We start from the raw sequence: 27,873 nt of genomic DNA, 5'->3' as shown, positions 1-27,873 counted from the left end.
TCCCTGTCAATAAACTCTATCCTTTCACTTAAAAAAAAAATTACTGAAAAAAAAAAACCTAGAACTTTTACTCTGTATCTTTTATCTTGCTCAAATTTTTATAGTAAACATGTATACATAAATACTAAGTAAAATGTAACTAAACTATTTATTTTTTACTAGAGTAATATAGGAACATAATTTAAAATGTGAAATATTGTCATTTTAGTTCATTTTGTATTGCTATAACAGAATACTTGAGGCTGGGTAATTTGTGAAGAAAGAAAGGTCTATGTTGCTCATGATTCTCATGACTGGAAAGTTCGAGATTGGGCATCTGCCGTGGTGGAGGTCTCGTGCTACTTCCAATCATGGGCCAAGTAGAAGGACAGTAGGCATGTGCAAAGAGACCACAAGGTGGGAGAGGAAGCAAGAGAAAGAGAACCCAGGAAACCGGATTCTTTTAAAATTCTCACCAGCACTAATCTATTCCCACAAAAGTGAGAACTTAACCCCAGGGAGGGTTTAATATATTCATGACGGATCCACACACATGACCCAGACATCTCCCACTAGACTCTATCCCCCAACACTGTCACATTGGGGATCAAATTTCAACATGAATTTTGACAGGGAGAAACCACGTTCAAACCAAATCATTAAATTACCAAAAAGATTATAAGAACAAATAGTAATCATTCACCTTTACCCCAATTCCAACTGTCAAAGGCAACTACTTTCAACTTTTTTCTGCTTCTTGTAGTATATATCTCCGTATCACTAAATGACATGTTAACACTGACATTTCCCAATATTTCATTTTAGACATTATTCAATGAATTATAAGTCAGTTAAGATCTAATTCTGCTGCACATAACTGAGACTTGAATAATTGAGAGCTTATATACATATAATCTCACAAAACACAAATGTATCGCAAACCAGTCCAGAGAGGAAACAATAGCTTTATCATGTCAGCAGGGCCCCAGATCCTTCCAACTCTCTGATCTGCCATCTTTGGTGTGTGTACTTTATTCTCACAGTCCGTGGTTGTGGCAGAAGCTCCAATCATTACATTTCCATTCCAGAACCACCAACAGCAGGAGAATAAAGGCCTACTGTCCATTTTTTTTTTAAGTCAATCTGCTCAACGTTTCCCTGAATACTTCTACTAAACTTGGATACAGGGCCACACTTAGCTGCTTGTGAAGCTGGGAGGAAGGGAGATTAGCCCTCAAATGCATTTGTGATTCTCTTACTAAGCTAAGGATCTAGTAGAAACTGATCCTCCTACATATACTTACATACACATCCTTTCTTCCCCTCATCCTTCGAATACAGTTCAATCAAACCCCTTTCATTAAATTATCTTCAGTATTTACATTTTTCTTCATTACCTGAGTGAGCCACTCGATACCTTCAGATGTAGCAGATAATCTTTCCACACTATTTCCTTTCCAGGAGGCAGTCTTCCTGGAGCTCTCCATTCCCTGCTCTAGTCTGGTTTGATGACATGGGACTTCTGCTCCCTGTCATTTCAGGAATTATTTTCATCTCTCTTTCATGCCCATTCTCTTCACTCTGGTTCTGAAATTTCCTCCCTTCTGGATTTATTCCTTTTAGTATGAGTTAAAACAAATTTTCTGTGCATGGGGGGAGCTGTAAGTTTGAGATGCTGAGTGCTTGAAAATACCTTTTTTATCTCAAACTGAACAGTTTGGCTGAATATAGAATCATAGATTAAAAAATATATTCAGCAGTAAATTAGGGCACTGTTCCACTGTTTCCTATCTTCCAGTGCTGCTGCTGAGAAGTCTATGACACTCTCGTTTCTACTTCTGTGTGTGATATATAGTAGTTTCCCTTTTTGATATGGTTTAGACGTTTGGCCCTTCCAAATCTCATGCTGAAATTTGAGCCCCCATGTTGATGTAGGGCCTGGCTTGGTGCCCTCGCTGCAACAATGAATGAGTTCTCACTTTATTCCTTCCTGTTCATGTGAGAGCTGGGTGTTTAAAGGAATCCGGCAGAATCCCCTCCCTCTCTTGCTCCTTTCCTCACCCTATGACCTGCCTGCTCCTCCCTCACCTCCTCCATGGTCAGAAGCTCCTGGAGCCCTTGCCAGAAGCAGACGCTGGCACCATGCTTGTACTGCCTGCAGAACTGTGAGCCAAATCAACGTCTTCTTTATAAATTTTGCACCCTCAAGTATTTCCTTTATAGCAGTGGAAATGGACCAAGACACCTTTCCTAACCACACTTCAGATGCTTTTTCTTAAAGAAAAATTTTTCTCCTTTCACTTGAGAGTCTTCAGTTTGATCACAATGTTATCATGTTAGTGAATCTTTTGTAATTCTCTGTGCTGGGCACTTAGTGAGTACTTGCATTAGAAAGAAATGTTCTTCAGTCTTAGAAATTTTCCCCCAAGGAAGAATGATTCCTTCTTGTCCATTCCTAGAAAAAAAAAATGTTTCTTTCTATGATATTTTTTACTATTTTGGTCATGGGAACTCCTGGACAGATTTTCTAATTTTCTTACCTTTTGGCTATCACTTTGCCACTTTTGACTATTACATTATCTTTCATTCTGCCTATTAAAATCTAATTTCAGCTAACATAGTCTAACTACCAAGACTTCTTTCTTGCTCTACAAAAGGCTCTTTTCTTATGACCCCCTACTCTTGTTTCATGGATACAATTCTTTGAGGATATCCATTCTCCACCTTGCCATACTGCTTCTGGTTTTGTTTTTCTTTTTTTCTTTGTTTTGGTTTTGGTCTTTCACATTTGAGGCTTTCCTCGAAAGCCTGGTGATGCTTTGTTGTCTACTTATATTTAAGAATGAGGTACTTGAAGGACAATTGGACCAATCACACCAAAGTAAATAGGAATAAAATAGCAGGTAGACTAAGATTTGCTTTAAGATACTTCAGCAAAGAAAAAAATAGGAACGGATAAAACAAACATGATAAAACCTTGAAAAATTTAAAATATATGTTATTGAGCATTTACTATTTTCTTCTAAAAACCTAATAAGGAACTGAAATGCTGTCTGTAAGCCTCTGTTGAGGGGGCAGGTAGGCTTTGGTTATTGTTAAGTGATGGGCTTCACTGTGGGTAGGTCAGGGGAGGTTTTCCTCTCTATCCAGTCATTTTGGATCTCTTAATAAAGTTCTGGGAAATAAGGGAAAGTACCAGGGGATGTCATTGTTCTGAAAGTCAGCTTAATCTCCCTGTTTTCTTTTCACCACCTCTCTTCCACCACTCTCCATCCTTAGCTATGCCTAGTGTCACTGAGAGCAGAGAAGAAACACCTAGTCTTCTGCTAGGGTCAGGGAAAGGTAATTACATGTCTTAGAGGAAATGGGTTGGGAAACATAATCTGGAAGCCTAAATGCATCTTTAAAATATTTTAACCTTGTAGTTTTAGCCCCACTTAATATCTTGGCAAGTATTTCTCTTAGCATACTAAGAGAAAAAAGTCAGCCAACTGTTATTTATAGGAGTCACAGCATTAAACAAAAATTGACAGAGGAATGTAGAAAAATAAAAGGTTATAAAAGTATGTAGCAGATTCTTTAAAAATGATACAATATATAATATTAATGTAATAACTAGCAAGAGCATTAAATGGAACTGAGAACATTTTATTTTAATAAAAGCCCAATCACCAAGAAATGGCTTCAGAATACATGTATAAACAAAAATATGTTAAAAATATGAGAAAAAATTAATAAACATAAAGAGAAGTATTAACACTTTTCTCCCAGAAATGGAAAAGGTCATAATAACATGAAAATAGACAAATATCTTAAAGATTCAATAACAAAATTAACAAGATTGGTATAAGAACTTTTCCAAAATACATAGTATAATCATGAAGATTGAACATGTTATTGGCCACAGTCAAGATACTAGCATATTCTTTATTATTATTATTATTATCATTATATTGTTTGGGATTCATTGAGGGTACAAAGAATTAGGTTATACTGATTGCATTTATTAAAGTCCCTCTTATAATTGTGTCCTGCCCCCAAGAGGTGTGCTATATACTGTGACCCCTCATCCCCACCCTTCTACCCTCTTCCCATTTTCTCATTCCCCTACCCACCCTCTTGTATTAGTCATCTACTGCCTTCATATTAGAATTGAGTACCTTGGATTCTTGCTTCTCCATTCTTGTGATGCTTTACTAAGAAAAATGTGTTCTATCTCCATCCAGGTTGATACAAAAGATGTAAAGTATCCATCTTTTTTAATGGCTGCATAGTATTCCATGGTATACATATACCAAGCTTGTTAATCCATTCCTGGGTTGGTGGGCATTTAGGCTGGTTTGCACATTTTGGTGGTTGTAAATTTGAGCTGCAATAAACAGTCTAGGGCAAATGTTCTTATGATAAAATGATTTTTTTCTTCTGGTTAGATGCCTAGTAATGGGATTGTAGGATCAAATGGGAAGTCTAATTTGAGTTCTTTGAGGATTACCCTTACTTACTTCCAAAAAGGCTACATTAGTTTGCAGTCCCACCAGCAGTATAGAAGTGTTCCCTTTTCATCTATTTCTTCTTGATTAAGTCTAGGGAGAGAGTGTGATTCCACGTATTGATCTGTTTCCTTCACATTGTCAAATTTCCGAGCATAGAGTTTCTTATAGTACTCACAGATGATCTCTTGTATCTCTGCGGCATCTGTTGTTATTTCCTCTTTACTATTTCTGATTGAGGTTATTAGAGATTTTACTTTTCTGCTTCTAGTCTACTGATTTTATTTTTTCAAAAAACCAACTTTTTAGGGTAGCACCTGTGGCTCAGTGGATGGGGCGCCAGCCCCATATAACAAGGGTGGCAGGTTCAAACCCAGCCCTGGCTAGCTAAAACAGCAGTGGCAACTACAACAGAAAATAGCATGGCATTGTGGCGGGCGCCTGTAGTCCCAGCTACTTGAGAGGCTTAGGCAAGAAAATTGCTTAAGCCTAAGAGTTGGATGTTGCTGTGAGCTGTGGCGCCACAGTACTCTACTGAGGGCAAGAGAGTGAGACTCTGTATCAAAAACAAAACAAAACAAAACAAAATCTTTTTATTTCATTAATTTTCTGAATGATTCCTTTGTTTTCTAGTTCATTAATCTGTGACTTAATTTTAGTTATTTCTTTTCTTCTGCTAGGTTTGGGATTAGATTGTTCTTCTTTTTCCAATTCTGCTTCTCAAATGGAGGCATTCTAATGAGATTAATTTCCCTCTTAAGACTGTTATTGCTATATCCCACAGATTTTGGTAACTTGTGTCTTCATTGTTGTTATATTTAAGGAATTTAACAATTTATTCTTTTATCTACTCAAACCCACCTATCACTCAGCATAAGGTTGTTTAAATTCCAGGTCTTTATGTGGGGATGAATGTTTTTGTTGGAGATGAGTTCCACCTTTATTTCCTTGTAGTCTGAGAAGATACAAGATATATTTTCTATTCTTTTAATTTTGCTGAGGTTTGATTTGTATCCTAAGATATGGTTGTTTTGGAGTCCATACCATGGGCTGATGAAAAATAAGAATGTATATTTCTCGGCTTTGGGATGGTGTGTTTGGTATATGTCTATTAATTCCATTTGTTCTAGGGTCACATTAAAGTCCTTTGTATCTTTGTTTAGTTTCTGTTTAGAGGATCTGTACAGTTCTGTCAGAGGGGTGTTAAAAGTCCCCACCTATTATGGTGTTGTGGGATAGCATAGTGCTCAGACTCCTCAAGGTCTGTTTCATAAATCTGGAAGCATTTAAGTTGGGTGCATAAATATTTAAAATTGAAATGTCTTCTTGTTATATTGTTCATCGCTTGCCTAATTCATCCGATTTCCACCACTCTGGATCATACGCTGTAACCAGCTCACCACTTCCTTGCTGTGACTGAGCTGTGACTTAGGCTAAAGGTCCCTATACCAGGTATGGTTGGGTTCTCTCATTCTTTCTTTTTCCACAGTTGTTCTAGGAGACCTCAGCTGAATGATCCTTCTGGTCTGCCATTTTGTTCTGTCCTAGCTTGACTGAAATACTAGTATATTCTTAAACAAAAAGAATATACCCATATTATGGCAATAAAATTTGGCATAATAAAATTACATGAAAAATTAACAACAAAATGGCAGTCAAAAAAACTATATACATGGAAATGTAAACATACATCTAATAATCCTTGGGCCAAAGAGGAATTAAAACTAGAAATGATGAACTATTAATGTCTGATTTCAAATCAAAAGTTTAGTAATTATATCTCAAATAAGAAGCAGTACAATTAATCTAAGTATATGCCTACACTATTGACACAATTTTGCCATCTTCTTTTTTTTTTTTTTGAGACAGTCTTCTCACTCTGCCAACTTGGGTAGAATGCTGTGGCATCATCACAACTCTCAGCAACCTCAAACTCTTGGGCTTGAGCAATCCTCTTGCCTCAGCCTCCTGCATAGCTGGGACTACAGGCATGTGCCAACACATCTGACTAGTTTTTTATTTTTCTTCTCCCCCCACCATTGTTAGTAGAGATAGGGCCTCACATTTGCTCATGCTGGTCTCAAACTCCTGAGTGCAAGCAATCCACCCAGAGTGCTAGGATTACAGGCATGAGCGACCACGCCCAGCCAGTTTTGCCATCGTAATGGTAGCTTGTGTCTGCCCAGCAGTGAAGAAGCCTGGAAAGTGAGTGGTGATAAAATCATGAAAGGCATTGTCCACAGTTTATTGAGAATTGAATATTTTTTCTTATAAGAAGTGGTGCAAAGCCTGGCAGAAATGGTGATCACCAGATCTATTCACATAGATTCTATTCCAGATCTATTCACAAGATCTGGTGAATATGGTGGATGACAGAGGGTTTTAAAGTCCAGCTTCTGTGAGTGCTGTCATGTAAGAGGATTGGCTTGTCTCTACCGGCCAGTCTTAAATGCTTAATCCCAAGCATCCTCACTATTTCTTCCAAATGTTTGCTATAATTGATTGGTCAGCTTTTAGGAAGTTGTAGCAGAGAAGACCAGAAGAGGACCACCAGACACCGTTGGATTTTTTTTCTGACGAACATTAAGTTTTGAACTATGTTTTGGCATTTCACCTTTTCCTAACTTGTGTTTGTCAAAAAGAATGCGTTTTATCACACATAACAATACAGTGTAAAGATGTTTTACCTTTATGTTATGACAGCAAAGAAAGGCAAGATTCCAGACGATTTCTCTTCTGATGCTCATTTATCTCATACAGAATACGTCTATCCAGTTTCTTTACCAAACCTTGTAGCTAATTCACATGTCGGTTGAGATGGATTCACTTTCCACCACAGCTTTCAGCTCTTCATTATGCACCTGCATCTCAGGGCACCCATGTGACTCATTTTTAAGATTAAAGTCACCAGAACTGAACTTCTCAAACCATCAACTTACTGTACATTCATTAGCCACATCCTTCCCAAACATTTTGTTGATACTTCCAGATGTCTCTATTAGATTGGTTCCACAACAGAACACATAATCCAAAAATAATTATGAATTTTTGACTTATCCATGGTTTCACAAAAATTGCTCTCAAAAAGCCTTAAATATAGGGCAGTGCCTATGGCTCAAAGGAATAGGGCACTGGCCCCATATGCCGGTGGTGGCAGGTTCGAGCCTAGCCCTGGCCAAAAACTGCAAAGAAAAAAAAAAAGCCTTAAATATAATCACAAGCCAAAATGTGTGCTTGAAAGAATGAGAGTATACATTCACAATAAAAATAGAACAGTAAGTATCAAAGTGAAATGTCAGAGAGATCTTCTGTCAAACATAGGACTCAAGGATATTAGATATTTCACACTTACCTAATAGTTTAGAAATAAATGATAATGGAAATATAATGGATATTTCCAAATATTTCAAAATACTAAGAAGAAAATTTGTATCTTTAAATGCATATATTAAAAAACAATGAATGGATATTCTGATTGTCATGGATCCTAGAGAAAGATACAAAAGATAAGAACTATGAATTTTTCAGAAGCAAAAATAACTCAGTTACAGTAAGCATACCAATGCCCAATTGTGGTTTCTAAATACCATTTTCCAGTAAAAGAAAGTAGAGCATCTTTGAGAACTGACTGATTCTCAGACTGAAGGATGAAAAATTCAGAATGAGCCTAGAACATTTTATGGTACCAGAAAGTAAGAAGAGCTCAGCAGAAGATGGGATCATGTTAAAAGGGCACAAGAGTGGGCTCGGCACCTGTGGCTGAAGCAGCTAAGGCGCCAGCCACATACAATTGAGCTGGCGGGTTCGAATCCAGCCCCGGCCCGCCAAACAACAATGATGGCTGCAACCAAAAAATAGCCGGGCATTGTGGTGGGCGCCTGTGGTCCCAGCTACTTGGAAGGCGGAGGCAGGAGACTCGCTTGAACCCAGGAGTTGGAGGTTGCTGTGAGCTGTAATGCCATGGCACTCTACCCAGGGGGACAGCTTGACTCAGCTCTGTCTCAAAAAAAAAAAAAAAAAAAATAGCAAAAACAAAAGGATGCCTACCCTGCTGAAGGTCTATTGTGATGGTCAGTGTGTAGAACAGGCTGAAATATTTCCTGTAAAGCTGGTCTTGTTGTGGCAAACCTCCTGAATGTTTGCATATCAATAAAAGATCTGATTTCTCTCTCAATTTCAAAGCTTAGCTTAGCAAGATACAGAATTCCGGGCTGGAAATTGTTCTATTTAAGTAGATTAAAGATAGATGACCATCATCCTCTGGCTTGAAAAGCCTCGCTAGAGAAGTCCACGGTCACCCTGATAGATTTGCTCCCGCAGGTCAGTTGGCACTTACTCTGGGTAGCTTGCAAAATCTTCTCTTCTCTCTTGACTTTAGACAGATTCATCAATTCAATGAAACCAGGAAATGAAACCAACTTATAGCCACTTAATCTTCAATAAACCAAATAAGAGTGTCCACTGGGGGAAAGGCTCCCTATTCAACAAATGGTGCTGGGAGAATTGGATATCCACATGTAAAAAGACTGAAACTGGACCTGCACCTTTCTCCACTTACAATAATTGATTCAAGATGCATAAAGGACTTAAATTTAAGGCATGAAATGATAAAAATCCTCAAAGAAAGAATAGGAAAAACACTGGAAGATATCAGCCTGGGGAAAGACTGTGAGGAAGACTGCCATGGCAATAGCAACAACAGCAATAATAAACAAATAGGATTTAATTAAACTGAAAAGCTGCTGCACAGCCAAGGAGACAACAGCCATAGCAAATAGACAACCTATCCAATGGGAAAGGATATTTGCATATTTTGAATCAGATAAGTTTAATAACCAGGATCTATACAGAACTTCAGTTAATCCACAAGAAAAAAACCAACAATCCCACACATCAATGGAGAAGAGAGATGAATAGAATCTTCTCTAAAGAAGACAGACAAATGACTAGCAAACACATGAAAAAATGCTCATCATCCCTAATTATCAGAGAAATGCAAATTAAAACCACCCTGAGATATCATCTAACCCCAGCGAGAATAGCCCATATCACAAAATCTCTAACTGCAGATGCTGGGGCGGATGTGGAGAGAAAGCAACACTTTTACACTGCCGGTAGGACTGCAAACTGACACAACCTTTTTGGAAGGAAATATGGAGAAACCTCAAAGAACTCAACCTAGACCTCCCATTTGATCCTGCAATCCCATTACTGGGCATTTATCTAGAAAGAAAAGAAAAAAACTTTTATTATAAAGACACTTGTACTAGACTGTTTATCACAGCCCAATTTACAATTGCTAAAATGTAGAAACAGCCTAAATGTCCTTCTACCCAGGAATGGATTGGCAAGCTGTAGTATATGTACACCATGGAATACTATTCAGTCATTAATTAAATGGAGATTTTGCAGCATTTGTATTAACCTGGATGGAGGTGGAACACATTATTCTTAGTGAAGCATCACAGGAATGGAGAAGCATGAATCCTATATATTCAACTTTGATATGAGGGACAATTAATGACAATTAATGACATGGCAGGGCATGAGAGAAGGGGAGATCAGACAGAGAAGGAGGGAGGGGTGAGGGAAAGGAAATGAAGAAAAGAAAAAATAAATAAAATAGTAACTGATTCTCACATAAATTTGATTTAATTTTGACCAAAGTACATTACTTAATTTTTAATTCAACCTGGTAATATGTTGTTTAGGATATTGTATCCTCATTTATAAGTGAAGTATGTTTGTAAGTTCCCCTTTATAATAATATATTTTCTCTAATATTAATATCAGGTATATCCAGATTAAGTAGAATGATTTTGAAGTATTTCTTCTTTTTCTATTGTCTATAAGGTTTGGCATGATCTGTTTTTCGAAATTATCTTTTACTTTTATTTATAAATATTAGTTGTTCTTTTTTTTTTGAGACTTTGGAAAAAAAATAAGTTAATTGATGACTCCATACTGAACCTCAGAGCCAAAGCATTCTATAATAGACATACTCTTATTTGACAATGTGAATACTACTATCTTTGCATTATTATTATTGTTATTGCTTAATATTTTGATGCAGCAATCATCTGATTTCTTTTCTGTATATATTTATCTTCATTTGTTCTTCACAAGGTTTTTGTTTCTAGTCCTAATCTTAAACATTGTTATTGTTATTAAATTTTAAGCCTTTCTGTGAATGCAAAAAGTGGAAACCTAATAAACACACATATCTGTAAAAATAATCTTAAGCACATTAAGGAGCATTTAAAAAAATAAAAAATAAATAACCTTTATGACCAACATATGCAATATATGGTCAGTATTAGAGGAACAGTTAAATAACTTGTGGTTCTATGGTATACAAAAAATAAAGAAAACTAAATAAAGTACTCCCTACGTCCTGGCATGGTAAAACCACCATGACTTCAAGGCTTATTACAAGGAGGTGGGCGGAAGCAAGCTATTAACTTGATCAGTGAGTATGATATGAAACCAAGTCTTTTCATGGATGGTTCAATATGTACACATATGCATTTAAAACTTCAGAGAAAGGATGGGAACAACCTTCTAAAACAGGGGTTTTTCTACCTAAAGAACCAGCATTGGGAAGGTTGGTCAAAGGAATTTTAGTTTTTTTCTATAATATTTAAATGATTTATAATAAGGATATATTTATGTGTTGCTTAAAAATCTAAAATTAGAATTTTAAAAAAACCTAAACGGTCTCATTATGTGTGTGTAAACATGTCTCAGGTTTACAAATGGGAAGAAAATCTAGAAATATTAGAAAGAAATTTAAAAGTATACTGCTGAATGATTATATTGTATACTGGGGAATGATAAGATGTAAACATGTGTATTAAATATTCCTTAGTACAAGCCTCCTCCAACGTTTAGGATTCACTCAGAAGAGAATTCCGTTTTATAAAAATTTTCCTTTTTATAATTTAAAAAACGTGTTCATTAAAACATTTTTCAAAGTCAGTTATTCTAATATATTTTCCAAATGAATGTTACATGTAAATAGAACCATGCCCTCTAACTATATTCTCTGATAAATTTGGTCACATTATTTCATTCTGCTTTGGCTATGCTAGTTTATTTTACTTCTTCCAAATCAAACTGGTATGGCTAAAACTGACATGTAAGGAAAGCACAGATGTTCACTTTTACTGTATATGTATATATATATTGTATCAACCTTACGAAATAATTCACAAACACTCCAATAGTATATGCTGTGCTAGTACACAGTATGTTGTAACTGTCATAATGCTGCACAGCATTTGAACATGATGTTGATGTAAGGACATGATGTTGCCTAGTCCAAGGGTGTTCCTGACACAGTGGGTACTGACAGCATGTTCTAGAGGAGAGAGTTCTGTGCTGGGAGTTAGATGACTTGTTTTATAACCCTCTTGCCAATGCATTCACAAGAACAAGCATATTTATTACCCTTATCTATTTCCCAGGTTTTCTCAGTTAATTTGATTAAAATGGATCGTGTGAGAATCACTGAGTTGTAAAACACATGAGGGAAAGGTATTACGGTCCTTCCCTAATGATTTTTGATTATCAATATTACTCGTGATGAAAATATTCTAAAGAAAACTAAAGCTCTTCTTTAACTTTCCTCCACTCTGTAATGAAACACTTTTGGCAAAACACCAAGAACTAGCTACATCATTGGGGATTTTTACCACCTGCAACTTACACTCTTTTCCAAACAAGCACCCATTTCTAAAGATTATTTTTAGTCTTTTTCTCAAAGTGGTTTTGCAACAATCAAAAATGAGAAATGAAAGTTCAGGATCTGAAAAAATGAAGAGGGTAATTTTCAGGATTATATCTTAACTACAGTCTGACAGGCAAAGGCATCCAAATGTCAGGGAGAAAATTAGGACTGCAACAAAGAAATTACTCAAAACAAGGTAGTATTTTAGGAGTTCTTGGGAAATGGGATTTCAGAAATTGACATACAACTTCCAATTATGAGAAGTGGCTCCTATAACAGCTCCTTGGAAATTAACTACTTCTTAAATGCACTCTGAAAATTAAATTACTTTCCTTAAGAAAGGAGAGAATAGGGGGTGAGAAGTCCAAGTATTACAGATAGATAAATCTCTAAGGATTCAATAAAACCAAGAAAAAACGCTTATTTTGCACAGAAGTCTTAAGCACTTTGTGAAACCCCAGAGGCAGAAACCAATGTACTTTGGTTACTCCTATTACCAGGAGCTATAGCAATTTTAAAAATGTCAACAGAAGAATATACAGGACCAGAAATGACACTAACATACAAGTACACAGAACAGAAATAATATTTAAAACAGAATTATTTGTGAATACAAATACTTAATATCTAGGTGAGTGGTATTGTACTGCTTTTTATCTAGAAAATTAACATGATACCCATGTATATCTTCCTATAAAATTCTTAGTTACCAAAATAAATCCTTTGGTTAAGACAGTCTTAATTTTATACCAAAGAGTCACTATCTTGTACATTATCGATGTAGTTTTGGTAATAAATGTACTCCTTAACAGCTTGACACCTTCTGAAGGGTGCTTGCCCTGTTAAAGATCAGAAATATTTACTTTTGCTAACAAGTAGAGTCATCAAAATTCTAACATTACCTCCTAAAACCCTTATCTCGACTTTGAAACCATTCACACTCCTTCCCTTTCCTCTCTCTTCTCCCTTATCTCTGTCTCTCTCCACCTACTCCCAAAAAGGCAAAAGAAAAAGTATCTTACGTTGGGTTGAATGAAGACAGCTTCTTAAATTAACCTCATTTGGCCATTATCATTAGTGAAATAACTTAGAAAGCCAAATACCACACGTTCTCACTTCATTACATAAGCGGGAGCTAAACAATGGGTACACATGGATGTACAGAGTAGAATAACAGACCCTGGAGACTTCAGAGGTGGCAGTGGGGGCGGGGGGCGATGAGGGATGAGAAATTACCCATCAGGTACAATGTGCATCATTCAGGTAACGGATACACTAAAAGCTTAGACGTCACCACTATCCAATAGATCCATGCAGCGAAACTGTTCTTGTGCTTCCTAAATCTATAAAAATAATTAAATAATAAATCAACCTCGCTTAATTAATTTGAGCTTCTTTCAGTCTTTGATTATTCACTTATTTCTCCCATCTCTTTTAACATGCAGATAGTTTATTAACATAATAGACCTTTTTCTGACTAAATATGATACTCTTAAGCTTTACTAGTATAGAAGCAGATGTTAAAAATCTTAACACTGGATTAATGTTTAATAAAAAACTAAACATATAAGTTTATGTTAGCGTTGATATATAATTTCACAAAATGGAAGTGAAATGTTTTATTGTGTTTTCTTGAAGATAAGGAGATGGAAGACAATTTGAAGAAAAACTAAAATCTCCATTTTAAAGTGCTCTTAATAAAATAATGTTGTTTCACAATCAAGCTAAGAATCAAGTCAAAGACTCCATACCTTTCACAATAGCAACAAAGAAGATTTAATACCTAAGAACATATTAAACCAAGGAGGGAAAAGATCTCTATAGGGAAAACTATGAGTCACTAAGGAAGGGAGTCACAGAGGAAGTAAACAAATGGGAAAATATATCATGCTCATGGATTGGTAGAATCAACATTGTTAAAATGTCTATTACTACCCAAAGTGATCTACAAATTAAATGCAATCCACATTAATTAAAAATATAATTTTTGAGGTACACTGAGCAATACAAAAAATACATTTTAAAAGAAAAAACTGACTCCAAATGTTAATATGAGTTATCTTAGGAAGTAATATTAATGGCAATCTTTTTCATCTACTTTCTGTTCTCCAAATACATGTATTCCAATGAAAGCAAGAGGTTTAACTTTTATTAAAGAATAGATAATAGATCCACAAATAATTAACAAATTCATGTTTGAAACTATGAAAAAATGAGTGCATCTGAAACAATAAGAAAGCCTATTTGTTAATGCACCCCCAAATGTCACTAGATTACATGGGGTTTTATTGTTGTTGTTTTTAAACAGAGCCTCATTCCATCACCCCAGGTAGAGTGCCATCATATAGCCTACTGCAACCTCAAACTTCTGGGTTCAAGCGATCCTCCTGCTTTAGCCTCCTATGGCTGGGACTATAGGCACACACCATGATGCCTGGTTAATTTTTCTATTTTTAGTAGGGATGGTGGTCTTAAGCTCCTGTGCTCAAGTGATTCTCCTACTTCAGTCACCTGGAATGCTAGGATTACGGGAGTGAGCCACCGTTTGTGGCCACATGTCTTGTTTTACATACTGGTCTATGTATTTGCTTTTCTTTTCTTTTTTTTTTTTTATTAAATGATAACTATGTGCATTAATGCAATTCTGGGGTACAGTGTGGTGTTTTCATATACAATTTGAAATATTTTCATCAAACTGGTTAACATAGCCTTCATGTCATTTTCTTAGTTATTGTGTTGTTATTTGCTTTTCTTTGAAGAGATTCAAGAGGTCAAGGTATGTGAGCTTCTAGAAATAATGCAGAGAACTGAAAGAAAAAAAGTCATCAAAATATGAGATTTCCTTTTCATTTTTGGATTTGAAGCAATAATAATTCTTTCAATAAAAGGGAAAGAGAATATGTTACAGTGTTGGGTTACTATTTTTATCTTCTGATAAAATTGTAATTACACTAGGGAGAAAAAGGAAAACCAAAATTTGTTCACTCAAAAATATGTATTACTCTACTAAAAATAGAAAACTTAATGGGGCATTGTGCTGAATGCCTGTAGTCCAATTACTCAGGAGGTTGAGGCAAAAGGATCATCTGAACCCAGGAGTTTGAGGTTGCTGTGAGCTGGGCTGATGCCACAGCATTCTCACCTAGGCAACAGAGTGAGACCCTGTCTCCAAAAAGAAAAAAATGTATTACCTGCTTACTACATGTACTTACAAAGCACAATTAAGCATCTATTCTCAAGTGGCTCATGGTTAAGTGGGGGAAGAGCATAAAATGAAGACAGTTATATTACAGTACCATAAAGATGCTCTAAGGGAGGAAGCAGAGACAGGCAAGTAACCAGCTGCTCCTTTGGGTGTCCTGGGAAGAATTTTCTGATGAGAGAAGGCACTGCTTGCACGGTAAGTGCGAAGTTGTTTAGACGTAATGAAGGAAAGAAAAGACAGTTTGTTAGACTTATTTTCTTCTCAAAATATTTAATAACAAAGAAAAATGTGAGTTATTATGGTTACTTCCAAATCAAAGAATTTCAGTACTGTTGCAGTGACACTTAAAAATGCCCAAAGAATCATTCAACAAGATATTGCATACTGTTCATTCCACCATTCAATTGCCTGCCATACTCTGAGAAAAATACTCTCCAACTACAAATTATTAAATCGCATAAAAATATTATAGTCAACCAAAAATCGCATTACCACAAAGATATTTGTATCAGAATGTTTATTGCAGCCCAATTCATAATTGCCAGGTCATAGAAGAAGCCCAAGTGCCCATCGATCCACAAATGGATCACCAAACTGTGGTATATGTACACCATGGAATACTATGCAGCCATAAAGAAAGATGGAGACTTTACGTTCTTCATGTTCACATGGATGGAGCTGGAAAATGTTCTTCTTAGCAAAGTATCACAAGAATGGAAGAAAAAGTATCCAATGTACACACCCCTATTATGAAACTAATTTATACCTTTTATATGAAAGCTATAACCAAATAGCCTAAGAATATGGGAAGGGGGAGGGGAAGGGGGAATGGGTGGAGGGAGGGGGATTGGAGGGATCACTTCTGAGGTTTATCTTACAAGGGTACAAGTGAATCATTCTAAGAGTAGAATGTGAATGTTTTAAAACAATAACTAAGAAAATGACATGAAGGCTATGTTAACCAGTTCGATGGAAGTGTTTCAGATTGTGTGTGAAAACCCCACACTGTACCCCAGAAGTGCATTAATGTACATAGTTACCATTCAATAAAAAAAAAAATATTATAGTCAAAATACTTTTGCCAAACAGCGAAGAAACATATTTTACATCTGCACAGTTTCTCTGCTGATAGCAGAACAATGAAGAATGTTTTACTAAATATTTTCTAATTCAAATTCTATATTCTTATGTTGAAAGTTTCACATCTACTGGCAATGCCAATAGGAGATGTAATGTGATTTTTTTTTATCATCAATTAGTAACATTGTGATCTCAAGTGAATTTTAAGCATATGCTTATGACGGTCACAAAAAATAATTTTAGTCATGTGGCTGTCTAGGAACATCATTACAGCAGTTCCTTTGTAAATGGCTCTGTGACAAACCGAACCCAGAGCACAGCTGGTACGAAGACTTGCCCGGGGGTTCTGCTTACGTGCAGTCTGACTGCAAGTTGCAAACTGGTCCGTGAACATGTTTTATTTGACTTGAAGAATTGTTTTTGTTTGTTTGTTTGTTTATGAGCACCAACATTCTAACGTATAGACTTTTTACATAAAGATCCACATTCCTGCTTCTCTTTAAAAATCAAGTAATTCAAATACAATATGCCTACATTCTCTCCCCTCCCAAAACAGTCTCCAGGAGCAGCTGCCTCCTTTAATGAGCATGCATTTTTTGGCATTTATTCTGGATACCCTGTAGGCATCTGAGTTTGCCATACCACTTAATTCTGAAATTCACTAGCTGGATTTTAGATGTTTTTATAACCCATTGAAAGCCCATCTGAATGAGCCTTTAGCTATCCAAAATATTTTTTCTCTAAAAATTACAAAGGGTAGCTGCCTGCCATTCACTTAAGGAATTCTTTAGAATAAATGAATTCTACTTTTATTTTGAAAAATTAAAGAATATATAGACAGAGATAACAGAGAGACAAAGAATGGTAAAAACCATAGGGAAATGTTTGAATTTATACTGATAGTTGACAAGATACTAAAATTTGATAGCAAGGAAAAACCATGACTGCCTCAAAATTGCAGTGGTTCCTTAATTGAGGAATTAGCCTATGTCTACTCCATCGACACAGCTTGCATCTCACACAGCTCGCAGGAACAGGCCTTTTTTGGTCTCCTTCCATATTAAACAATAAAAACAGTAACAGCAGCACCAAATGATTCAGCAGTAACTATGCAAAGGCCCTATGCAGTATGCTGTACAGATACATTTCATTTAAGCCTTTTGAGGAATCCTAGCTCCAGCTTCTTAATTTCCTTTTGGTTCCAACCAAAGGATTTTGCCTGTTTTCTAGCAGTTTCCTTGCCAAAACAAATGCTTTACTAACATTTTTAACTGTATTTTAGTGTTATCAAAGTGTGTTTATAGTAAACTCTCTACCATACCTCCCAAATAGTTTCAAAGTAAACAGAAGTTTGGAATAATTGGTTTATTTCCTATAAGACTTCATAGAGCTTTTAGAATGTGCCTTAGTACATTTGGACCACTTTAACAAAAATACCATAGACTGGGCAGCTTATACACAGAAATTTCTCATAGCTCCAGAAGCTGAGAAGTCCAAAATTAAGGTGCCAGAAGAAGTGGTGTCTGGTGCATGCCTGCTTCCTGGCTCATGGATGGCTGTTTTCTCACTGTAACCTCACGTGGTAGAAGGAGTAAGGAATCTTTCTGGGGATCCTTTTATAATTGCACTAAGGCCATTTATGAGTGCAGAACACTAAAGACATAATCACCTCGTAAAGACCCCATCTCCTAATACTATCACCTTGGAGATGAAGATTTCAACATATGAATTTTAGGGGGACACAAACATTAGCCCACAGCACAATGCTAACACATGGAATGAATCACCAAGAGAAGGCAGATGAAGAGTATATTCCATACATAAAATTTGACCACAGAATACTTTTTCAACTGCCTTTTTTAGGAATCCCTTGAAACAAACACATTTTGAGAAGCAATGCTTTATTTTTTAGCATCAATTTTATAATAATTCTATGTGATTTCTTTCATTTAGTTGTTCAATAGGGTATCAGAAAGTATCATCAAAAGGGGGAAAGTTGAGTAGTTGGCAGGTACTCCCTCTGAAAAACAGAGATAACTCTTCCTAGCAAATCATGCAGAGGCTTTATCCATTCACAAGAGCCATCCCCTTCAGACAGTACTCCTGCCCAGGATAGAGTCTGCCCTCTCAAGGACTTCTTTTTTCTACACACTGTTTTAGCGGATTGCTTTAGGCACTGTTGTCAAACTTCCTTGATCATTAAACTGATTTCTACCATTGGCCCATTGCTTTAGACCTGAAAGACTCCTTGGGCGGGCCAATGTTCTCAACTTGGAAAAGACAGCTGGGGCATGTTCATTACTCCAAAACCAGTCTCCAGTCCTCAGCCTAGAAGTTTCTTTTACCATGGGGGAAGACTGACAGTTCACACCTAAAGATGTTTTTCCTATGATATTGGTGGAATTGAGTGCCAATATTTTTCTTGCAAATGATCATTAAGGCCAATCCATAAAGACACATCAAAAGAGTTGATGAATAAATAGTGTTTTCTCACACATGAAACTCATCATATTGTCAATTCACAGAATCTGATTTATCCAATCTTCAGATATCTACTTAAGTAGACCACACCATGAACTTTAAGAGGCATGGATAAAAATCTCACCCAGGAAGATCTCTTCAATGCCATTCCTCCACCTGGGACTTGAAGACAGAGATTACATTATTTCTTTTACCTTTCTCCAACCTCCAAAGTATAAAACCTGAAACCTGACTTGACAGCAAAGACACATGGGAATTCCAGAGCCCCCCAAGAGCAGAGATTCTCCCAAATATCCCACCTTACAAGGCTCCCATATTCCACAAAAGGCTATGTTGAGAAACAGATACCAGCTAAGGATGATTTCTTGAAAGTTTCTGGATGGCTTCTTCATTACAAACAGGAAGTTGTGATTAGTAGGTGTGAAGTGCCTCAAGGAAGCTAATTATCAAACTGTGCTAAATCTCAGCCATAACTCTAGCCTCTCAGAGTCTCATCTGAGTCAAGCATCTATTTATTCATCAAAGAACTTCACTGAATGTAGAAGACTAGATGGTAGGTCAAACAGCGCTAAGAGTAAGTACCAAAACAACAAGTATGCACAGAATTTTATGTGAACACAAAGGAGGACTCAGTCAGGGAAGCTGAATGCTAAAAGATGAGTGAGGGTCAAAGTGAAGCACAGAAGGACAAAACAAACAAGAAATTTCAGAAAGGCACTAGCCAAAGCACAGTAGCTGGGGAGAAGATGGCACATTCTGGTTAACTCACAGCAGGTCACATTTAGTGACAAGAATCAGAAGCAAATTGGAGGTAGCGTGTGCCATGTTATAAAATTTGTACTTTTCCTTAGAGCTATAGGTTCTCTGGAGGATTTAAAACAGGAATCAGCTTTACATTTTAGGAAGATAATTCAACTGGAATTTTTTTTTTTTTTTTTTTTTTTTTGACACAGAATCTTACTTTGTAGCCCTGGGTAGAGAGCTGTGGCATCACAGCTCACAGCAACCTCAAATTCTTGGACTTGAGCATTCCTCTTGCCTTAGCCTCCTGAGTAGCTGGGATTATAGGCATGTGCTGCTACACTTGGCTAGGTTTTCTATTTTTAGTAGAGACGAGGTCTCACTCTTACTCGGACTGGTGTCAAACTCTTGAGCTCAAGCAATCCACCTGCCTCAGCCTCCCAGAGTGTTAGGATTACAGGCATGAGCCACAGCGCCTGCCTTCTCAAACAGAATTTATACCACTTGAGACCTCCCCATTGACAGAAACTTATCTCTTCTATAAAGTTCAAATTACAGATGCTTTCACTGATTGGTAACCTCAATTATCTCCCGTCAGTATGGCAGTGCTTATTCCACCTCACAGTTACGGCCATAAGATTCCTCTACTTAAAGAGACCTCCTCATTAGATCCAATCCTAACTAACTGCAGGCCTGAGTTCAACAACCCCTGTCGAATTCTCTGCACCAGTTTATTCTTACAGCTGATTATATTGCCCTCCTTCAGTAAGTAGGTTGCTTTCTCTTAACGTGGTCTTCTATTAGTAACCAGATTTAAGACTGGACCCTAATACACCCTTTTCTGGCCAGGACCATTGTCTTGCAGTTCACTTTCTCTGATTGTCACTGACTGAGTGATTAGAATTTTGGATTCCTGGCATGAGGCCTGATATCTGTTGGGACAACTTTTTAATACTTTGCAGTGAACTTTTCTTGCTAACTACTCATCCAGAGGCATCAACCCTCTTGGGAATTTCAGGGGCGTGGATGGAGTGGAAGATGGGGGGATGATGGTAGAAGACCATAGCTGTATAATACTTAAGACTTAGGCTATTTTCCTCAGCAACTGTCCTAGCCAATGGTTAGGTGTAATTCCAGATCCCAGTCCTTTCATGTAAACGATGTTCTTGCCGTAAGAAACAAAGCTATGTCCGGTTGAGGTATGGGAGGTGACAAGTATAAATAATTCTGTTCTCTCAGATGAGAAGCTGGCTCCTCAGACAGATCCTCACTGATACTTAATCTTCTGTTGCATACCATAAAACAATCACCTATGCCTCTCCCTTATTAACCTTTTAATCTAACTCTTTAAGTCTCTCCTCTTACCCAGATTTAAAAGATTAATAAACCCTTCAGTTCTCCCACTCCTAAAAACTAGATAGTATTGGGCCTGTCCTGCAGTATTAATAATTAATTAAGTGTGGATTCATACAAATGCATATAGCTTTTCTTGCCCTTAAGTAATCTTGAATAGTACTTTTGAAAATTAACCTTCTCCTGAAATGTAACAGTGTAAGCAAACACAAAGATGCTCATCTAGTTTCCCCTAAATCTTTAAGTTCTGTTTGTTAAAAGAAGCAAAGCTTTTAGAAAACAGCCGCCCGTATCCAAGATTGTGGCCTCTTTTCTTACCTACCCTCTGTCAAAGTAATGCTGCATCACTTCGGGGTAGGTTGATCATGCTAATCTCAATTAGTAACACGGGGAGGCCTTAGCTTTGTTTGGCAAATACAATGGGACATAATGATTTGATTGATTCCAGATACACTAATGGAAAGTTTCTGACAGCTGTAACAAAAGGGGAGGCTGAAGTCTGTCTGCATTATTTACAATGGAAAATTAACATAATTTCTGCTTATAAACTTCAGAAAAATAATATGGACTATTTATATTTAGAAATAATTAAAAATTATAACATTAGGTTGAAGAGTTTATTAAAGCAAATCCACAAAGTATTAAATCACATAATATTTTATTGTCCCGGTTTTATTAATTATATATATGTAAATAAATTAAACTTGAGATTTATAAAATTTTCTATCATCTAGATACTTACTGCATCAAATTGCTCTTGGTAAACAACTCTGAATTGTGATGTTTTACAATATATATTGGGTCAATTATGTCATAATTTTTCATATTTTACTTTCATTCATTTTGGCACTTAAATGAATTAAGTCAGCATGCTACTCTGTATTGCTGACATTTTATTGATGTTAAAATGTTTATTTTTCAAAATCATATTTTCTTACAATTAAGAAAGAAAACTTTTATAACAATGATAATAGAAAAACAAAACAAAAATAAAGTCCCTCGAGCATTTACCAAGTACAGGCACTGCACTTAATAATTGAGCTATTACATTCAAACACTGCAATATTCCTGGATCCGTATCTTCCCCATTTGACACATGCAGAAATGGAGAGACAGGGAGGCAAGCAAGCTGAACAAACAAGGCCACACACTGGCAAGGGACAGACCTAGGATTTGAACCTAGCCAGCCTGGCTCGTACCCTGCTGGTAAAGTGTAGTTGGAATGTGCATGGCTCTAATTTTGTATCTTTTACTTATTTCTTTCCGTATCATTTTAAAAGATGGATTTTGGCTTACCTACTATGCTTAGAATTCTGTCTTGATTAAACTGATGCTTAACAAGGATTGACAGGAATTGGAGAGTGGAAAATGGCATTACCAAGAAAAGAAAGTGAGTAGCAGCTAAAACCCACAAACGTCATGGGCCTGAAGGAAAGTTAGCAGGAGATTAATTTTACACATATTTCCAAATACATGTTTTTTTAAATCCCTATTTGCAAAATCTAGGGTTTTACAGAGAGAGAAGAGTTCCGTGGTAATTATCACAAACATTTGTTTTCATGCGCATAAAATGTTTTCAAAATCACCCCCAGTTAGTCTCTGTCTTTCAGCATGGTAAGAATTTGGCATGTTTCTCCTTTCCTCCTGAGAGAGAAATCCAAATGCTTGCCAGGCCACTTAATATTCCAGCTTCCACAGCAAATCGCTTTCATCTCCTGCTAACTGCCTCCAAACTGACTTTAGATTTGGGCAAAAGAGAAAAAGCATTAGAGAAAAAGGGGGGAGGCGGGGGGAGGTTGTTATTATTGCTTTTTAAAAAAAATATGCAACAAACAAAACATGCTTGTAATGATGTGAAACATGACTTTTTAATATAACTCCTGCCACAACTCTAAAACGCTTTCCAGTTGCTGTTTTCCTTCACACAAAAGCATAAAACACCAGGCCAATGTTACAGTGTAAATAAGGCACTAAATGACTACCTTCTAATTCAGTAGCCAACTCTTTTCCTTTAAAAGAAGATAGGAAATAGAGAACATGTCCTATTCTCTTAGATATAAGCATAGCAAGTGCAGAAAATATCTAGCCACAGAAAATAAGATTATCAATAAAGACGTCTATGGTCTATCATTTGCAAGAAAAATACATTCCTTTTTAGAAAATAAATGTTCCTTTCTAAAAAATAAGAGCTATGAAATAGGCTATGCAAAAATTAATTTTTTAAAGGCATTAACACAATGTGTTTTTTTGTTTGTTTGTTTGTTTTGCCGCAGTGTGTGAAAGCTCCAGGAAGGGACAAACGGCCCCTCCAAGCGCGAGGAAAACTTCTTTCAGCTTTCCTCTCCCCAAACAACCAACTGACCTTGGCACAAGCAGCCCACACTCACTTTCGGATGCAGGTGCAGAAATTCTTTCTTTTCTTTTTCTTTTTCTTTTTTTTTTTTGAGACAGAATCTCATTATGTTGCCCTCAATAGAGTGCTGTGGTGTCACAGCTCACAGAAACCTCAAATTCTTGGGCTTAAGTGATTCTCTTGCCTCAGCCTCCCGAGTAGCTGGACTTACAGGCGACCGCCACAATGCCTGGCTATTTTTTTTGTTGCAGTTGTCATTGTTGTTCAGCTGGCCTGGGCTGGGTTCGAAGCCACTAGCCTCGGTGTATGTGGCTGGCACCGTAACCACTATGCTATGGGCACCGAGCCAACACAAAGTGTTTTGTTTTTCAGTGAATATTCTAATTCATTTTTCATTGAGTTAAAAAAAGACACAAAGACAAAGCCTTGTGTTTGGAACGTGAAGCTGGGGAGAAGAACCTCCCGACACTGGATAAAGTTTGACACAGAAGAACAATGGTAACAAATATCCCAAGAAAATGCTGCTCTTAACAGACAACTTAAAAAGCCATTATGAGCTAAAAGCAAAGATTAATAGCAGATAAACAAATAAGAGCAAATAAAAGGTTCAGTAGAGCATGGCACGTTTACTTATCTATCTCTTCCCTCAGATTTGCAGCCCCCAAACCTGTTGGACAATTCTGACCAGGCATTTTCGGTGCTTGTATTCCTGTTTCCCTCTCTGTGCCTCTCCAAAATCTTCTGGCTTACTATCAAAAGGAAGCCATTGCTGGGCAGCGCCTGTGGCTCAGTGGGTAGGGAACCAGCCCCATATACTGAGGGTGGTGGGTTCAAACCTGGCCCCGGCCAAACTGCAACAAAAAAGTAGCTGGGTGTTGTCAGGCGCCTATAGTCCCAGCTACTGGGGAGGCTGAGGCAAGAGAATCACCTAAGCCCAGGAGTCAGAGGTTGCTCTGAGCTGTGTGATGCCACAGCACTCCACTGAGGGCGACAAAGTGAGACTCTGTCTCAAAAAAAAAAAAAGAAAGAAAAGAAAACCATTACTTCACTTCACAAAATTATTTTATAAAAATGAAGTTATTAAGAAAAGGCTAAGAAAAACTTAAATCACAGACCTGCGTACAGTTCCGTGTGAGAACGCTGCGTACCTGGCATTAGTTGTCTTAGTTGGGAATATTCTAGTTCCAGGCTAAGTCTGAGTCTGAAATATATTTTGCTGTTAGGACTGGTCATAAACACACACTACCACTTCTCTCAACTGCACACTTGTTTTTTAACAGAAGTATTGATCAACTGCCTTGTTTTGCCTTTTTGTCCCTTCCCTAACCCAATCCTCTCCCCAGTCCCACTCTCCTACCTTCTTTCACCATCTCTTATACAAATCACACTCAATTGAGTGAATTAGATACAGAAAAAAGATACATAAATTTAGACTGAATAATAGACTACATAACTGAAAAGGGAGATAGCGTTCCACTTTCTAATAGCTATCATTACGTTCCTTGTATCATGCTTTTATCACATATTAATGACAGAATAAGGACTAGACAACTCTCTTGAGTTCATTAAGATAATAACATGATGATATAAAACATACATAGATATGTTATAGGTGAATGTATAAATGTATATATTCAAATAATATATAGATATTCAAATAACTTTCTCAAAATTCATCATCAGAAAAAAATTAGAAAACAAGTCATTCATAAATGAATGAGTTCACCTAAATGTTTATGATTTTTTTTTCAAATGGCAGAGAGAAACACAAAAAAATTACCATGATTCCAGAACCTTAACACAATAATTCTGTCTCATTTTTAATTTTTTAAATTTCTCATAAATAAAAATAACTCTAAGATCAACTATTGGATTAAAACTCACATGATTATAAGATCCTGTTTGATTGCTTCCCTGAGAACATCAATATGTAGATATTGGGCCAGGTGTGGTGGCTCACACCTATAATCCTAGCACTTTGGGAGGCTGAAGTGGGCAGACTGCTTGAACTCAGGAGTTTGAGACCAGTCTGAGCAAGAGCAAGACCCCATCTCTAAAAATAGCACGGTGTTATGGCGGGTGCCTGTAGTCCCATCTACTTGGGAGGCTGAGACAAGAGGATTGCTTGTGCCCAAGAGTTTGAGGTTGCTGTGAGCTATGATGCCACAGCGCTCTACTGAGGGTGACAAAGTTAGACTCTGTCTCAAAAAAAAAATTGTACATTAATATGTACATCAGAATGTATAAATTAATCATTCATATATTTTTCAATAGCGAATTCAGAATTCAAAGCACCATTCTGATGGCCACACAAAACATCTAAGAAATAGTTCTTAATATTTATGAACAGATATTTCTAAGAAGTCACTTTCTCTGAAAGAAAAATAATCCACTATTTTACTAATACAAAATTTGTAAAGAAAATTCTCAACGAAAATATAGGAGTAAGTGTGATTATTTTCATCTTTATGTCATGTATATAATTTGAACAAAAGGTCCTGAAAAAAAACTTTTAAAAATGTTTTTAAGCTTATCTAATAATTATGGACACAACAAAAATGTGTAATTAATACACATTAAAATGGTAAAATTATTTTTCCTCCTCTGAATTTTGATTTACTAAAAGCTAATTCTCACTTTTAGAAAACAGTTCCCTGCTCCCTGCCTCCTTGCCATAGCCCACTCCCAACTGGTGTAAGGAAAGTGTTAATAAATTATTTTCCAGTTCTTTGTGTCCTTTGCTGAGTTCAGGCACAGGCATTCTATAAGACTGGCAGCAGCACAGATTTCATCCTTTCCTGACTGGCAGCAGGAAGGATTTCATCCTTCCTCTTCTGAGGGCCGATGACAACAAAACCCAGGAGTAATCATATACAGGTGATAAAACTCAATATAGAAACTCATATCCATTAACAGAAAAATGGAATATAAATTCTAAGAAATTATTATGATTCAATCTTTTAAATTATATTCTAATGACGTACTCTCCAATGTCATTGACATTCATCTGAAACCACATAGAAGCAAAGCAAGAAAGATCTTTCACCACTCTCTAAGCATTTATCTGAGTATAAATAGATTTGGTATGAGTGAAGCGGTGTGCTGAGAACAGAAACTGAAATGGCAGAAGGCACATTAAAAGTCAATGTAAATGATGCAATTCATGGCAGAGAGCCATCGGTAGGTATACATGCATTTATTATTAATAGAAAATATAGGTGATAGGAAGAGATATATTATTTCTATTTCTTCTTTCTTGACATGGAAATTATTTGCAGTATAGAACAATGCATAAATTTGAGCACATTTCAGGAGGTATATCAACATTCCTATGATATGTTCAGTGGTAAAATAAAAATGAAATGTGATATGAAAATCTTGGCTTCATGATTCACTTCATACATTGCAATAATTCAGCAAATTAGTACACACTTACCATGTACCCACCACTGTGCTAGGTCCTATGGGTAATATCAATACACGTACAGGGAAGATAAAGTATAGTGTCTGTTCTTAAGGATGTTTGACATATTAAAAAGGCAAAACTTAAGAACAAATACCAACAAAAAGATAAAAACAAGACAGGATAAATTCAACTGCTAACCTGTTTTAAAACTTAAGGGCTATCCAAGATCAAAAATAGATCAATGTGGCCCGGAGCAACTAAAAGTAACATCATGAAAAAGAAGGATCTTGAAGGAAAAAATTATTTAACCACAAAGAAACAAATGAAATTAGTAGTTTATTTTACCTAAGAAAAAAGTATGTACCAATATACTGAAATGAGAATGGCCTAAGAGGGCTTTGTACTAACTAAACTGCACATCAATATTATAGACTTTTTTGACATACAGAAATGCGTTACTTTCCTAAGTTTAGTCATAGTCCTGAGACAGTTCCAGTTTAACCTTATTGTTCAAGAACAATTATTGATAGCATCTCCTTTTACTCTCAGAAAGTTTCGATTTGGACTATAAATTTCATGATCACCTTATCTCAGCAGAGAATTATACTACTCGACATCTATAATCTAATAAAGATTGTTTTTGTTTTACACATCATTGAGAAGGGAACTTGCCAAGGTACACCCTTGATTCTGACTTTTATAAAGTACTTGGCTTTTTAAATTTTCAGGGATACACTACAGATTGACCCAAATGGTTATGTGTCTCTCTATGAGAACTCAGAGGCTGCCCTCTTAGGTCACTTTATTTTTAGAATCCAAATTAAACCTGCAACTTAGAGCCCTTTTTAATGAAATATCCTCTTCAAACCTCAATACACATTGTCATCAACACACAATTGTTGGGCATCTACTACATGCAGGACATTGCTCAGGGTACATAAGGTTGGGTGTGGGGAAGAAGGATAAAAAATATAACATATGGATGGCACCAGCCCCATAACCCAGAGATGGCAGGTTCAAACTCGGCCCCGGCCAAAACTATTAAAAAAAAAAAAA

At 36.5% G+C, this 27,873-nt stretch overlaps 1 protein-coding gene across 1 annotated transcript in view; it reads right to left on the bottom strand.

Annotated features, from left to right (window-relative positions):
• The window catches only part of LEKR1 (leucine, glutamate and lysine rich 1), a 153,190-nt gene that overhangs the window by 103,982 nt on the left and 21,335 nt on the right, over positions 1-27,873 (bottom strand). The gene's annotated exons all lie outside the window — the stretch shown is intronic.

The sequence above is a fragment of the Otolemur garnettii genome, unplaced genomic scaffold (genome assembly GCF_000181295.1).
Source record: "Otolemur garnettii isolate 467f Iridium unplaced genomic scaffold, OtoGar3 scaffold00076, whole genome shotgun sequence".
Classification (NCBI taxonomy): Eukaryota; Metazoa; Chordata; class Mammalia; order Primates; family Galagidae; genus Otolemur; species Otolemur garnettii.
The sequence above is the reverse complement of the archived record's forward strand: the minus strand, read 5'-3'. Positions and strand labels throughout refer to the sequence as shown.